Genomic DNA, 16,752 nt, shown 5'->3' on the forward strand with positions numbered 1-16,752 from the left:
ACCAGCAGGGGAATCCTGTGGATGAAACACCTGTGACGTGCCAGGCCCTGCACTATGATGTCACGAGGTTCAGGCCAGGACCAGCAGGGGAATCCTGTGGATGGAACACCTGTGACGTGCCAGGCCCTCCTCTGTGATGTCACGAGGTCCAGCCTAGCACCAGCAGGGGAATCCTGTGAATGGAACACCTGTGACGTGCCAGGCCCTCCTCTGTGATGTCACGAGGTCCAGGCTAGCACCAGAAGGGGAATCCTGTGAATGGAACAGCTGTGACGTTCCAGGCCCTCCCCTGTGATGTCACGAGGTCCAGGCCAGCACCATCAGGTGAATCCTGTGGATGGAACACCAGTGACGTGCAAGGCCCTCCACTGTGATGACAAAAGGTCGAGGCTAAGTGCAGAGGGGAGGCCTCCGCCGCAGCAGAGACAAGGAGAGGCCACTGAGAGGGGGGAGAATGTCGGGCAGGATTAGATGGTCTTTGAGGCTCATCGCAGGATAATTTCGTGATTAAGTAGTTTTTTTTAAAAAGGTGATTGAATTAAAGCCGTGTCTCGGCTGCTCCACCTCTTACACCTCATGCAGCATTTGTCATCGCCCATTAACCGGTGATGCATGATGACAGGTTGAAGGTCTCTATTGTGACGTGTCCGTGGTATACAAGGCTGGTAGCCAGGCAGCCGCGGCATTGCACTCATGAGCACCGGACGGAGACGACCATACCTGGCGGCCGGAGCCGAGGCCCCGAGAGGCCGAGGGGGCCGGGGCCTCACAGGCTCCAAAAGAACTGGGCGGGGCTGGGTGAAAGGGACGAGGTGAGTATAGAAACCAAATGAAAACGAACTTGAAACTGAACTGAAACCAAACTTTAAACTGACTTGATACTGGCTTGATACTGACTTGATACTGACTTGATACTGGCTTGATACTGACTTGATACTGGCTTGATACTGACTTGATACTGACTTGATACTGGCTTGAAACTTCCCTTCCCTTTTCCTTTCTCTTTCCCGTTTTCCCCCTCTACCTTACATTCCTATCTCTCCTCTCATGTCCCCTTCTCCCCCTTTCTTTTAAGTTCCCTTTTCTCCATCACTCTTTAATCCTCTCCCCTTCTGTCACTCCCCTCCCCTTCCCATTCAATCCATTCCGGTCCCATCCTGCACTCTCTTATCTCCTTTTCCATCTCCACCCCTTCCCTTCTCTTCCCCTCCATTCCCTCCCATTCATAGCCTCTTTCCCTTCCAATCTGTTCCCATTGCCTCTGCTCCTTTTCTGCTCCCCTTCCACATGCCCATCCTTTCTTCCTTATTCCTCCTTCCTTCACTTCCCTTCCTCTTCACCATTCCCTCCCCTTTCCCCTCACCCATCCCTTCTTCCATACCCTACCCTTCCCCTCACTACCCTTCCCCTCACCTCCCTCTCTCTCATTTGCCCTCGCCCCCCTTCTCCCTTCCTTTCCCTGCCTTTCTCCTACTTTCTCTTCTCCGCCTTCTTCCCCTCATTCTTCCTTTCCTTTCATTTCCCTTCCATTCCCTTCCCCCACTCTTCCCTAACCCATCCCTTCTTTCCCTTTACCCCACCCTCCCATTACCCCTCTCCCTCCTTGTTCCCCTCCCCCTTCCCCTTTATTTCGATTACTTTCTTCTTTACCTCTTTAAACCTCTCCCCTTCTGTCACTCCCTCATCCCTTCCATCCCATTCACCACCTCAACTCCCATCCCATTCTGTTACCCCATACACAGAACACCACACACAACCCCCCCAAACACAACACCCCCACACACACACCCTAACACACAACCCCCCCCACACACACAACACCCCCCCAACCTCCACACAACCCCCCACACACACAACCCCATAAACACACAACTCCCCCACACACAACCCTCCCCCCACACACACACACACAACACCCCCACACACAAAACCCCACACACACAGCCCCACACACTCACACAAAACCTCACACACACACACAATCCCACACACACAATCCCACACACACAACCCCCACACACAAACCAACATACTCACACACAACCCCCCACACACACACAACCCCACACACAACCCCCCCCACACAAACCACCCCACACACACAACCCCACACACAAACACAACCCCACACACATACACAACCCCTCACACACACAACCCCACACACAACCCCCCACACACAACCCCACACACACACACAACCCCATACACAACCCCACACACAACCACAACCACACACACAACCCCACACACACAACCCCCCACATACAACCACACACACAACCCCACACACAACCACACACAAATCCAACCACACACAACCACCCATACACACAACAGCACACAAAAAAAACCACACACACAACCCCACTCACCACACACTCCCACACACACAACCCCAAACACACACAACCCCACACACAACCCCACACACACACCCCACACACACAACCCCGCCCATTCACAACCCCCAACACACACAACCCCCCCACACACACAACCCCCCACATACACAAACCCCCCCCCACACAACCCCCCACAAATGAGCCCACCCCACACACAACCCAACACACACACAAACCCCAAACACACAACCCCACATACACAACCCCACCCCACACACACACCCCACACCCCCATACACACAACCCCACACACACACAACCCCACACAAACACCCCCCCACACACACACACAATCCCCCCACACACACAACCCCACAAACTCACACACAGAACACCCAATAACCACACACACACACAACCCCCCACAAACACACCGCACCGCACAAACACACAACACACAACCACACAACTCCACAATCACGCGCAAACACACAACCACACACACACAACCACACACACACACAACACACAACCATACAACCCCACGATCCCACACACACAACCATACACACACAACCCTAAACACACAATCCCAGACACCACAAAACCCCTACACACAAACAACCCCCCCACACACACAACCCCTATGCACACAACCCCTCCACACACAACCCCCCAAACACAACTCCCCCACCACAACCCCCTCCACACACACAACCCCCCCACACATACACAACTCCACACACAACCCCACACACACACAACCCCACACACAAACCCACACACAAAACCACACACACAACCCCCCACACACAAAACCTCCCCACACACAACCCCCCCACAAACACAACCCCACACACAACCCCACACCCACAGTCAACCCCACACACTCACACACAACCCCCAACACACACAAGCCCCACACACAACCCCCCACACACACAACCCCACAAACACACAACCCCCCACACACACAAAACCCCACACCACAACCCTACACACACACAACTCCCTACACACAACCCCCCCCCCACACACAACCCCACACATTCACACACAACCCCCCACACACAACACCCCCACAAACACAACCCCCCACACACAACCCCCCCACACACACACACAACCCCCCACACACCACCCCACACACAACCCCCCACACAAACCCCCCCACACATACAACCCCCCACACACACAACCCCACACACAACCCCACACACACCACCCTACACAGAACCCCACTCTCACAACCCCATGCACTCACACACACAACCCCCCCACACACCCAAAACCCGCCACACACAACCCCACACACAACACATACACACACAGAAACCTCCCACACACAACCTCCACACCAACACACAAGCCAACACACTCTCACAACCCCACGCACTCGCACACACAACCCCCCCCACACACAACCCCATACACACACAACCCCATACACACACAACCCCACACACAACCACACAACCCCACAAACAATCACACACAACCACACAACCCCCCCACACACAACCCCCCCATACACACAACCACCCATACACAATCCCCCCACACATACCACCCCGTCCACACACACAACCCCCCACACACACAAACCCCCCACACACAAGTCCCCCCACACACAACCCCACACACACAAACCCCACACACAACCCCACACACCACCCCACCCCACCCACACACACACAACCACACACACACACAACCCCCAACACACACAACCCCCCAAACACCCCCCACACACAACCCCCACACACACAACCCCCCCCACACACAAGCCCACAAACTCACACCCACACACACAACCACACATCCCCACACACACAACCCTACACACCCACACAACCCCACACACAATCCCCCACAAACACAACTCTCCCACACACAACCCCGCACACACCACTCCACACACACCAACCCACACACACACCCCACACACTCACACAACCCCACGCACTCACACACAACCTCACACACAATCCCACACACACACACATCCAAAACCCCCCACAAACAACCACACACAACCACACACACAACCACACACACACATAACCCTCCACACACAGAACCTCCCCACACACAACCCCCCCACAAACACAACCCCACACACAACCCCACACCCACAGTCAACCCCACACACTCACACACAACCCCCAACACACACAAGCCCCACACACAACCCCCCACACACACAACCCCACAAACACACAACCCCCCACACACACAAAACCCCACACGCACAACCCCACTCACACACAACCCCCCCACACACAACCCCACACATTCACACACAACCCCCCACACACAACACCCCCACAAACAACCCCCCACCCACAACCCCACACACACACACACAACCCCCCACACACCACCCCACACAACCCCCCACACAGACCCCCCCACACATACAACCCCCCACACACACAACCCCACACACAACCCCACACACACCACCCTACACAGAACCCCACTCTCACAACCCCATGCACTCACACACACAACCCCCCCACACACACCCAAAACCCGCCACACACAACCGCACACACAACACATACACACACAGAAACCTCCCACACACAACCTCCACACCAACACACGAGCCAACACACTCTCACAACCCCACGCACTCGCACACACAACCCCCCCACACACACAACCCCATACACACACAACCCCATACACACACAACCCCACACACACAACCACACAACCCCACAAACAATCACACACAACCACACAACCCCCCCACACACAACCACCCATACACACAACCACCCATACACAATCCCCCCACACATACCACCCCGTCCACACACACAACCCCCCCACACACACAAACCCCCCACACACAAGTCCCCCCACACACAACCCCACACACACAAACCCCACACACCACCCCACCCACACACACACAACCACACACACACACAACCCCCAACACACACAACCCCCCAAACACCCCCCCACACACAACCCCCACACACACAACCCCCCACACACAAGCCCACAAACTCACACCCACACACACAACCACACATCCCCACACACACAACCCCACACACCCACACAACCCCACACACAATCCCCCACAAACACAACTCTCCCACACACAACCCCGCACACACCACTCCACACACACCAACCCACACACACACCCCACACACTCACACAACCCCACGCACTCACACACAACCTCACACACAACCCCACACACACACACACAAACCCCCCCACAAACAACCACACACAACCACACACACAACCACACACACAACCACACACACACACATAACCCCCCACACACACAACCCCCCACACCCCAACACACAAACCCAACACTCACACAACCCCACGCACTCACATACACAACCCCCCCACACACAACCCCCCCACACACACAACCCCATACGCAAAAACACAATCCCACACACAACCCCCCACACACACAACCCAACACACAAAATCCCCCCACACAAACACACAACCCCCCACACACACAACCCCCAACTCACAACCCCCCACACACCCCCACTCACACAATCCCCATACACACACAACCCACATACGTAAACCCCCCACACACAAACCCCCCCGCACACAACCCCCCACAAACGAGCCCACCCCACACACAACCCAACACACACACAAACCCCAAACACACAACCCCACATACACAACCCCACCCCACACACACACACCCCACACCCCCATACACACAACCCCACACACACAACCCCACACAAACACCCCCCCACACACACAAACCCCCCACACACAACCCCCCACAAACGAGCCCACCCCACACACAACCCAACACACACACAAACCCCAAACACACAACCCCACATACACAACCCCACCCCACACACACACACCCCACACCCCCATACACACAACCCCACACACACAACCCCACACAAACACCCCCCCACACACACACAACCCCCCACACACACAACCCCACAAACTCACACACAGAACACCCCATAACCACACACACACACAACCTCACCCACAAACACACCGCACAAACACACAACACACAACCACACAACCCCACAATCACACACAAGCACACAACCACACACCCACACAACCACACACACACACAAAACACACAACCACACAACCCCACAATCCCACACACACAACCATACACACACAACCCTAAACACACAATCCCAGACACCACAAAACCCCCTACACACAAACAACCCCCCCACACACACACACCACCACGCACACACAACCCCTATACACACAACCCCCCCACACACAACCCCCTCAAACACAACTCCCCCCCACCACAACCCCACAACCCCCACACAACCTCACACACACACACAACTCCACACACAACCCCGCACACACACAAAACCACACACAACACCCCCCACACACAGAACCTCCACACACAATCAACCCCACACACTCACGCACAACCCCCAACACACACAACCCCCACACACAACCCCCCCACACACAACCCCACAAACACACAACCCCACACACACACAAAACCCCACACGCACAACCCCACACACACACATAAACCCCATACACACAACCCCCCACACACACAACCCCACACATTCAAACACAACCCCACACACACAACACCCCCACAACCCCAACCCCCCACACACAACCCCACACACACACACAACCCCCCACACACCACCCCACACACAACCCCCCACACATACCCCCCACACATACAACCCCCCACACACACATCCCCCCACACACACAACCCCACACACACCACCCTACACAGAACCCCAATCTCACAACCCCATGCACTCACACACACAACCCCCCACACACACCCAAAACCCACCACACACAACCCCACACACAACACATACACACACAGAAACCTCCCACACACAACCTCCACACCCGACACACACACACCACCCTACACAGAACCCCACTCTCACAACCCCACGCACTCGCACTCACAACCCCCCCACACACACAACCCCATACACACACAACCCCATACACACACAACCCCACACACACAACCCCACACACAACCACACAAACACACAATCACATACAACCACACAACCCCCCCACACACAACCCCCCATACACACAACCCCCCCATGCACAATCCCCCCACACATACCACCCCGTCCACACACATAACCCCCCCCCACACAAACAAACCCCCCACACACAAACCCCCCACACACAAGTCCCCCCACACACAACCCCACACACACAAACCCCACACACAACCCCACACACAACCCCACCCACACACACACAACCACACACACACACAACCCCCAACACACACACACAACCCCCCAAACACCCCCCACACACAACCCCCACACACACAACCCCCCCACACACACAACCCCACAAACTCACACCCACACACACAACCACACAACCCCACACACACAACCCCACACACCCACAACCCCACACACAATCCCCCACAAACACAACCCTCCCAAACACAACCCCGCACACACCACTCTGCACACACAACCCACACACACACCCCACACACTCACAAAACCCCACGCACTCACACACACAACCTCACACACAACCCCACACACAACCACACACACAACCACACACACAACCACACACTCACATACCCCCACACACACACAACCCCCCACACCCCAACACACAAACCCACACACTCACACAACCCCAAGCACTCACATACACAACCCCCTCACACACAACCCCCACACAAACAACCCCACACACACAACCCCATACACAAATACAATCCCACACACAACCCCACACACACACAACCCCTCACACACAACCCAACACACAAAATCCCCCCACACCCGCACACAACCCCCCACACACAACCCCACACACACACACAACCCCCCCCACACACAACCCCCCACACACACAACCCCCAACTCACAACCCCCACACACCCCCACTCACACAACCCCCATACACACACAACCCCATACACAAACCCCCCCACACAAAACCCCCCGCACACAAGTCCCCCCACACACAACCCCACATACACACAAACCCCCCACACAAAACCCAAAACATACAACCCCACCCAAACACACAACCCCCACACACACACAACCCCACACACACAACCCCCCACACACAACCCCACACACACACACACACACAACCCCCCCCACACACACAACCCCGCCACACTCAACCCCCCACACACAAAAGCCCCAACACACAACCACACACACAAACACACCCACACAACCACACACACACAACCCCACAACCACACACAAACACAAAACCACACACACAACCCTATACACACACAACCCCACACAACCTCACCCACACACACAACCCCACACACACAACCACCCACACACACAACCCCCCACATACACACAGCCCCCCACAAACACACACAACCCCCCACTTACAAGCCCCCCCCACACACAACCCCCCACACACACAAACCACACACACACCTCACACACATAACCCCCCACACACACACAACCCCACACACACACAACCCCACACACACAACCCCACACACACAACCCCACACACAACCCCCTACACACACAACCCCACACACTCACAATCCCACACACACACAACAACCCCACACACACAAGCCCCCCACACACAACCCCCACACACAACCCACACACACACAACCCACACTCACACACAACCCCCCTAACACACAACCCCACACTCACACAACCCCACACACTCACACACACAACCTCACACTCACAACCCCTCCCCACACACACAACCCCCTACACAACCACACACAACCACACACACACAAAACCCCCACACCCCAACACACAACCGCACACATATACACTCACTCAACCCCAAACACACAACCCCCCACACACAACCCCCCACATACACATCCGTCACACACAACCACACACAAACACAGAATCACATAACCCCACAACCAGACACAACCAACCACACCACACAACCCCACACACACAACCTTACACACAACTCCCCCCACACACAACACCCCACACGCACAACCCCCCACACACAACCCCACACATACACAACCCCATACACACACATAACCCCCACACAGACACAACCCCCCACACACAAGCCCCCCACACACACAATACCCCCCCCACACACAATACCCCCCACACACACAAATCCACACACACAAAAAAACACACGTAACCCCACACACAACCCCATCTACACACACACAACCCCACACACACAACCCCAAACATACACACACAACCCCCCACACACACACAACTCCATTACCACACACACACAACCCCACATATACACACACACAGCCCCCCACACACACAACCCCCCCCACACACACACATAACCCCCCCACACACACACCACACACACACCACCACACACACATAACCCATCACAACTAAACACAAACACACAATCACAATAACAACCACACAACCCCACGACCACACACAAACACACAACCACACACACACCCACACACACAACCCTACATACACAACCCCACACACCACACAACCCCACACACAACCCCCCATAACCCCCCCACTAGAACCCCCCACACACACACAACCCCCTACATACAAACTTCCCACACACACAAACCCCCCACACACACAACCCCCACACATACAAACCCCCAACACACAAGGCCCCCACACACACAAACCCTGCACGCAACCCCCCAAACCCCCACACACAACCCCACACACTCACACAACCCCCCACACACACAACCCCACACTCACACAACCCCCCACACACACACAACTCCCCCCACACACACAACCCACACTCACAATACACAACCCCCAATACACACACAACCCCAAACACACCACCCCCCACACACAACCCCCACACAACCCCAAACACACAACCCCCCACACACAACCACACACAACTCCCCCACACACATCCCCCCACACACAACCACATGCAAACACACAACCACACACACAATCACATAACCCCACAACCACACACAAACACACAACCAACCACACCACACAACCCCACACACATAACTCTACACACAACACCCCCCACACACTCAACAGCCCACACACACAACACGCCACACGCACAACTCCCCCACACACAACCCCCCCACAAACAACCCCCCCACACACAACTCCATACACACACACAACCCCCACAGGCACATCCCCCACACACAAGAACCCCCCACACACACAATACCCCCCACACACACAATACCCCCCCACACACAACCCCACACACACAACCCCACACACACGCAACCCCACACACTCACACACACAGCCCCACACTCACAACCCCTCCCCACACACACAACCCCCCATACAACCACACACAACCACACACACACAAAACCCCCACCACACACACAACCCCCACACCCCAACACACAACCGCACACATATACACTCACTCAATCCCAAACACACACAACCAAACACACACAACCCTCCCACATACACATCCCCCCACACACAACCACACACAAACACACAACCACACACAATCACATAACCCCACAACCACACACAAACCCACAACCAAACACACCACACAACCCCCCACACACTTAACACCCCACACACACAACACCCCACACACACAACCCCCCACACACACAACCCCCCACACACAACCCCCACACACAACCCACACACACAACCCCCACAGACACAACCCCCACACACAAGCCCCCCCCCACACACAATACCCCCCACACACACAATACCCCCCACACTAACAAACCCCACACACACAAACCCACACACACAACCCCACACACACAACCCCAAACAAACACACACAATCCCCCACACTCAACCCCACACACACACACACACCCACACACAACCCCACAACCTCACACACAACCCCATAACCACACACACAACCTCCCACACACACAAACCCACACACACACAACCCCACACTTACACAAACACACACATAACCCCACAAACAAACACACAACCATACAACCCCCCACACACACAACCCCCCCCACACACCACATGTACACAACCCTACAAACGCACAACCCCACCCACCACACGCACCCCCACAACCCCACACACACCCAACACCCCCCCACACACACCCCACACACAACCCCACAACCACACACAAACACACAACCACACACACACTCCCACACACACAACCCTACACACACACAACCCCACACACCACACAACCCCCACCCACACACACAACCCCCACCCACATAACCCCCCACACTCACACAACATCACACACATACAACTCCCTACATGCACAACTCTCCCACAAACACAACTCCCCACACAAACCCCCCCCCCACACACAACCCCCCAACACACACACAACCCCACACACACAAACCCCCCCACACACAACCTCCTATCATACACACAACCCCCCACCCACACAGAACCCACCACACACACAACCCCCCCACACACACAACCCCACATACAGTACCACAAACAACCCCACACACACACACACCACCCAACACACACACAACCCCACACACACAACCCCCATGCACAACCCCATACACACACAACCCCCCCCCACACACAACCCCCCACACACTCACACACAACCCCACACACACAACCCCCCACACATGTGCAACCCCACATACTCACACACAACCCCCCACATGCACACAACCCCCCACATGCACACAACCCCCTCCCCACACACAACCCCCACACACATCCCCACACACACACAACCCCCCCCACACACAACCCCACTCATTCACACAACCCCATACACTCACACACACAAACCCACATACACAAAACCCCATACACAACCATACAACTACAAAACCCCACCCACAACCCCACACAACCACACACACACAACCCCCACACACCCAACACACAACTCCACACACTCACACACACAACCCCACACACAAAAACCCCCACACTCACAACCCTTTACACACACAACCCCCACACACACATAAACCCCCACACACAACCCCACACACACACCACCACACACACATAACCCCTCACAACTAAACACAAACACACAGCCACACACACAACCCTACATACACAACCCCACACACACAACCCCACACACAACCCCCCACAAACAACCCCACACTCACAACCCCCCACACACAACCCCCACACACACATTTTCCACACACACAAACCCCCCACACATACAAATCCCCCAACACACAAGGCCCACACAAACACAAACCCTACACACAACCCCCCACACACACAACCCCACACTCACACACATCCACCCCTCTCACACACAACCCCCCCCACACACAACCCACACTCGCACAACCACCCCAATACACACACAACCCCAAACACCCCACCCCACACACACAACCCCACACTCACAACCCCCCCACACACCCAAAAAACCCACACACAACCACACATCACACAACCCCACACACACAACCCCCCACACTTCAACACAACACCCCACAAACATACAGACTCACTCATCCCCACACACACAACCTCCCACACACAACCCCACACACACACAACCCCCCACACCCCCCCCCACACCCCCCCCCCCACACACAACCCTCCCACACACAACCCCCCCCACACAACCCCACACACAACCCCACATACCACACAACCCCCCACACACAACCCCCCCACACACAACCCCACACACACAACCCCCCACACACAACCACACACAAACACAACCCCATACACATACACAAACCCCAGACACAACCCCCCCACACACACAAACCCCCACACACAACCCCCACACACACAACCCCACCCACACACTCAACCCCAAACACACATACACACAATCCCCCCCACACCCACACACACCCACACACAACCCCACAACCTCACACACATACTCAACCCCATAACCACACACACACAAACCCACACACACAACCCCCCCCACACACAAACCCACACACACAACCACACACACATAATCCCACACAACCACACACACAACCACACAACCCTCACACACAACCCCCCCACACACACACCCACACAGAACCCTACATACACAACCCCACACACCACACAACCCCTCACACACATACACCCAGACACTCTCACAGACACTCTCACAGACTCAGACACTCCTACAAACACTCTCACAATCTCTCACAGACTCTCACAGATACTATGACTCTCACACTCTCAGAGAGACACTCGCACAGACTCTCACAGACATTCTCTCTCTCACAAACTCTCACAGACACTCACAGACACTCCTTCACACTCTCACAGACTCTCACATTCTCACACTCTAACAGACTCTCATAGACACTATCTCACACAGACTCTCACAGACACTCTCTTACAGATACTCTCACAGACACACTCTCTCACATATACTCTCTCACAGACACACTCTCACAGACACTCTCTCAGACTCTCAGATACCCTCTCACAGACTGGCAGACATTCTCTCATACTCTCACAGACACTCTCTCACAGAAACTCTCACAGATACTGTCTCACAGACACTCTCTCACAGACACTCTCACAGACACTCTCATAGACCCTATCAAAGACACTCTCTCACAGACACTCTCACGGATACTCGCACACAGACACTCTCACGGATACTCGCACACAGACACTCTCTCACACTCTCAGACACTCATAGACACTCTCACAGACACTGTCTCACTCTCACAGACACTGTCTCGAAGATAATTTCTCACAGACTCTCTCACAAGCACACTCACAGACACACTCTCTTACAAGCACACTCTCACAGACACACTCTCTCACAGACACTCTGTTGTGTCCTATGTAGAAAGGCACCAGGAGCCAGGATGTATATTTAAGTCTTTATTAATCTTCAGTTCAGGATACATTTGTCTTGACTCCAGCCAGCCTAGTGTGGTACCAGCCCCACCAGGAGCAGCCTGCCTAGCTGCTCAGCCCATCTCTAACTGCCACATTCATCCCACTCAGTCACCCAGGCATTCCACGCATCACAGGAGCACCAACATTCTAAGGCCAAGACACTCTGGCTGAGCAGCTAGAGGCAGCAGGGCTAGAGTACATGTTAAACTAAAAAGTAGGATATAACACACTCTCTCACGGACACTCTCTTACAGACACTCTCTCAGACTCACAGACACTCTCTCACACTCTCACAGACACTCTCACATACACTCTCTCACACACTCTCAGACTCTCAGACTCTCACAGACACTCTATCACAGACAGTCACAGACACTGTTTCACACTCTCACAGACACTCTCTCACAGACACTCTGACACTCTCATAGAAACTCACAAACACTCTCTCACAGATACTCTCACACTCTCTCACAAGCACACTCTCACAGACACACTCTCACAAGCACACTCACAGACACTCTCACAGACTCACACTCTCTGACAGACTCTCACAGATATCCTCTAAGACTCACAGACACTCTCACAGACTCTCACAGACACTCTCTCGACACTCACAGACACTTCCTCACAGACTCTCACAGACACTCTCACAGACACTCTCAGACTCTCACAGACTCTTTCACAGACACTCTCTCACAGACTCTCACAGACATTCTCTTGACACTCTCTCACAGACACTCTCACACTCTCAAAGACACTCTCCAGACTCTCACAAACTTTCAGAGACACTCTCTCACAGACACTTTCTCACAGATACTCTCTCACAGATACTCTCTCACAGACAGTCTCACAGACACACTCTCACAGACACTCTCACAGACACTCAGACACTGTCTAACAGACACTCTCTCACAGACTCTCACAGACACTTTCACAAACTCTCACAGACACTCACACACACTCTCACAGACACTCTCTCACAGATACTCTCTCAGACTCAGAGACACTCTCAGACTCTCAGACACTCTCTCACAGACTCTCACTCTCATATTCTCTCACAGACTCTCAGAGACCCTCTCTCGCAGACTCCCACAGACACTTTCTCTGACACACTCTCACAGACACTCGCACTCTCACTCACAGACACTCTCTCACAGACTCTCACAGACATTCTCTCACTCTCACAAACTTTCACAGACACTCTCACAAACTCTCACAGACACTCTCTCACAGACACTCACAGACACTCCTTCACACTTTCAAAGACTCTCACATTCTCACACTCTAACAGACATTCTCTCACAGACACTATCTCACAGACAGACTCTCACAGACACTCTCTCAGAAATACTCTCACAGACAGACTCTCTCACAGACTCTCACAGACACTCCTTCACACTTTCAAAGACTCACATTATCACACTCTAACAGGCATTCTCTCACAGACTCTCACAGACACTATCTCACAGACAGACTCTCACAGACACTCTCTCAGAAATACTCTCACAGACACACTCTCTCACATACACTCTCTCACAGACTCTCACAGACGCTCTCTCACAGACTCTCACAGACTCTCTCACAGACACTCACAGACTCTCTCTCGCAGACACTCTGTTAGACCCGGCCTCGTGGCCTGGTCCTCCCTGACCCGTAGCGACCCAACCCTGACCCGTGCACCACACAAGGCCCCTGATTATCACAGCCTACCCGGCCCACTCCCTCCATGACCCCGCAGACAACACTGGACATCCCCGTCCTCACCCATTTTCCCGATCCCGGACGCACCCAAACCCTATCCGCCCCAAGGCCTCCGGTGACCATTCCCCTGCACCTAAGATGGCCGCCCCAGCCCCAGCGCGACCTTGGCCCTAGACTCGGCATGCCCGGCTGGGGGGTAGAGAGCTCCCAGTGAGCGAGAGAGGGAGGAGCAGTTTCTATCACACCTCCAGCCTCCCCTTGAGAGATGGGTTTTGATCGCCCCTCCGGCCTCCCTGAGAGCTGGATCCACGTCTGCTGTGTGTCTGGGATCCCTCCAGACCCAACTTGAAAGGATCAAAGGGCCGCATGGCAGGAAACCCCGACAGGCAACCCCCAGGTGCTAAGACCCCTGCCTGCGAGGACTCCGGACATCAAAGAAGAGCAGACCTATAACAAGGGGCGCTCAGAAGATTGAATCCTGGAACTAAGAGAGCCCTGCTGACGTGGTCGCGGCTCAAGGGAACAACGAAGAAGAAACTACTCGGACCTTGGAACCTTGGTGAGCCTTGCTGACATCGTCGCGGCTACCATCTGGTAGAGACGGACTTCTGCCTGAACCATCTGAGCCCTGCTGACGTGGTCGCGGCTCCCTTGCAACCTTGAGAACACCTGAGCCCTGCTGATTGGATCGCGGCTCCCCAAATGATCGTAAGACTTCCGACATCCTTGCTCGAGCCCTGCTGACTTGGTCGCAGCTCGGAGACTGTTCTGGTCCGGCTGGACCCAAGATTGTATCGTATCCCCCGGCTCGAGGATTGAGAGCTGTGCGCCGGATACACACC

This window comes from Lissotriton vulgaris, chromosome 6 (genome assembly GCF_964263255.1).
Source record: "Lissotriton vulgaris chromosome 6, aLisVul1.2, whole genome shotgun sequence".
In the NCBI taxonomy this organism is placed as follows: Eukaryota; Metazoa; Chordata; class Amphibia; order Caudata; family Salamandridae; genus Lissotriton; species Lissotriton vulgaris.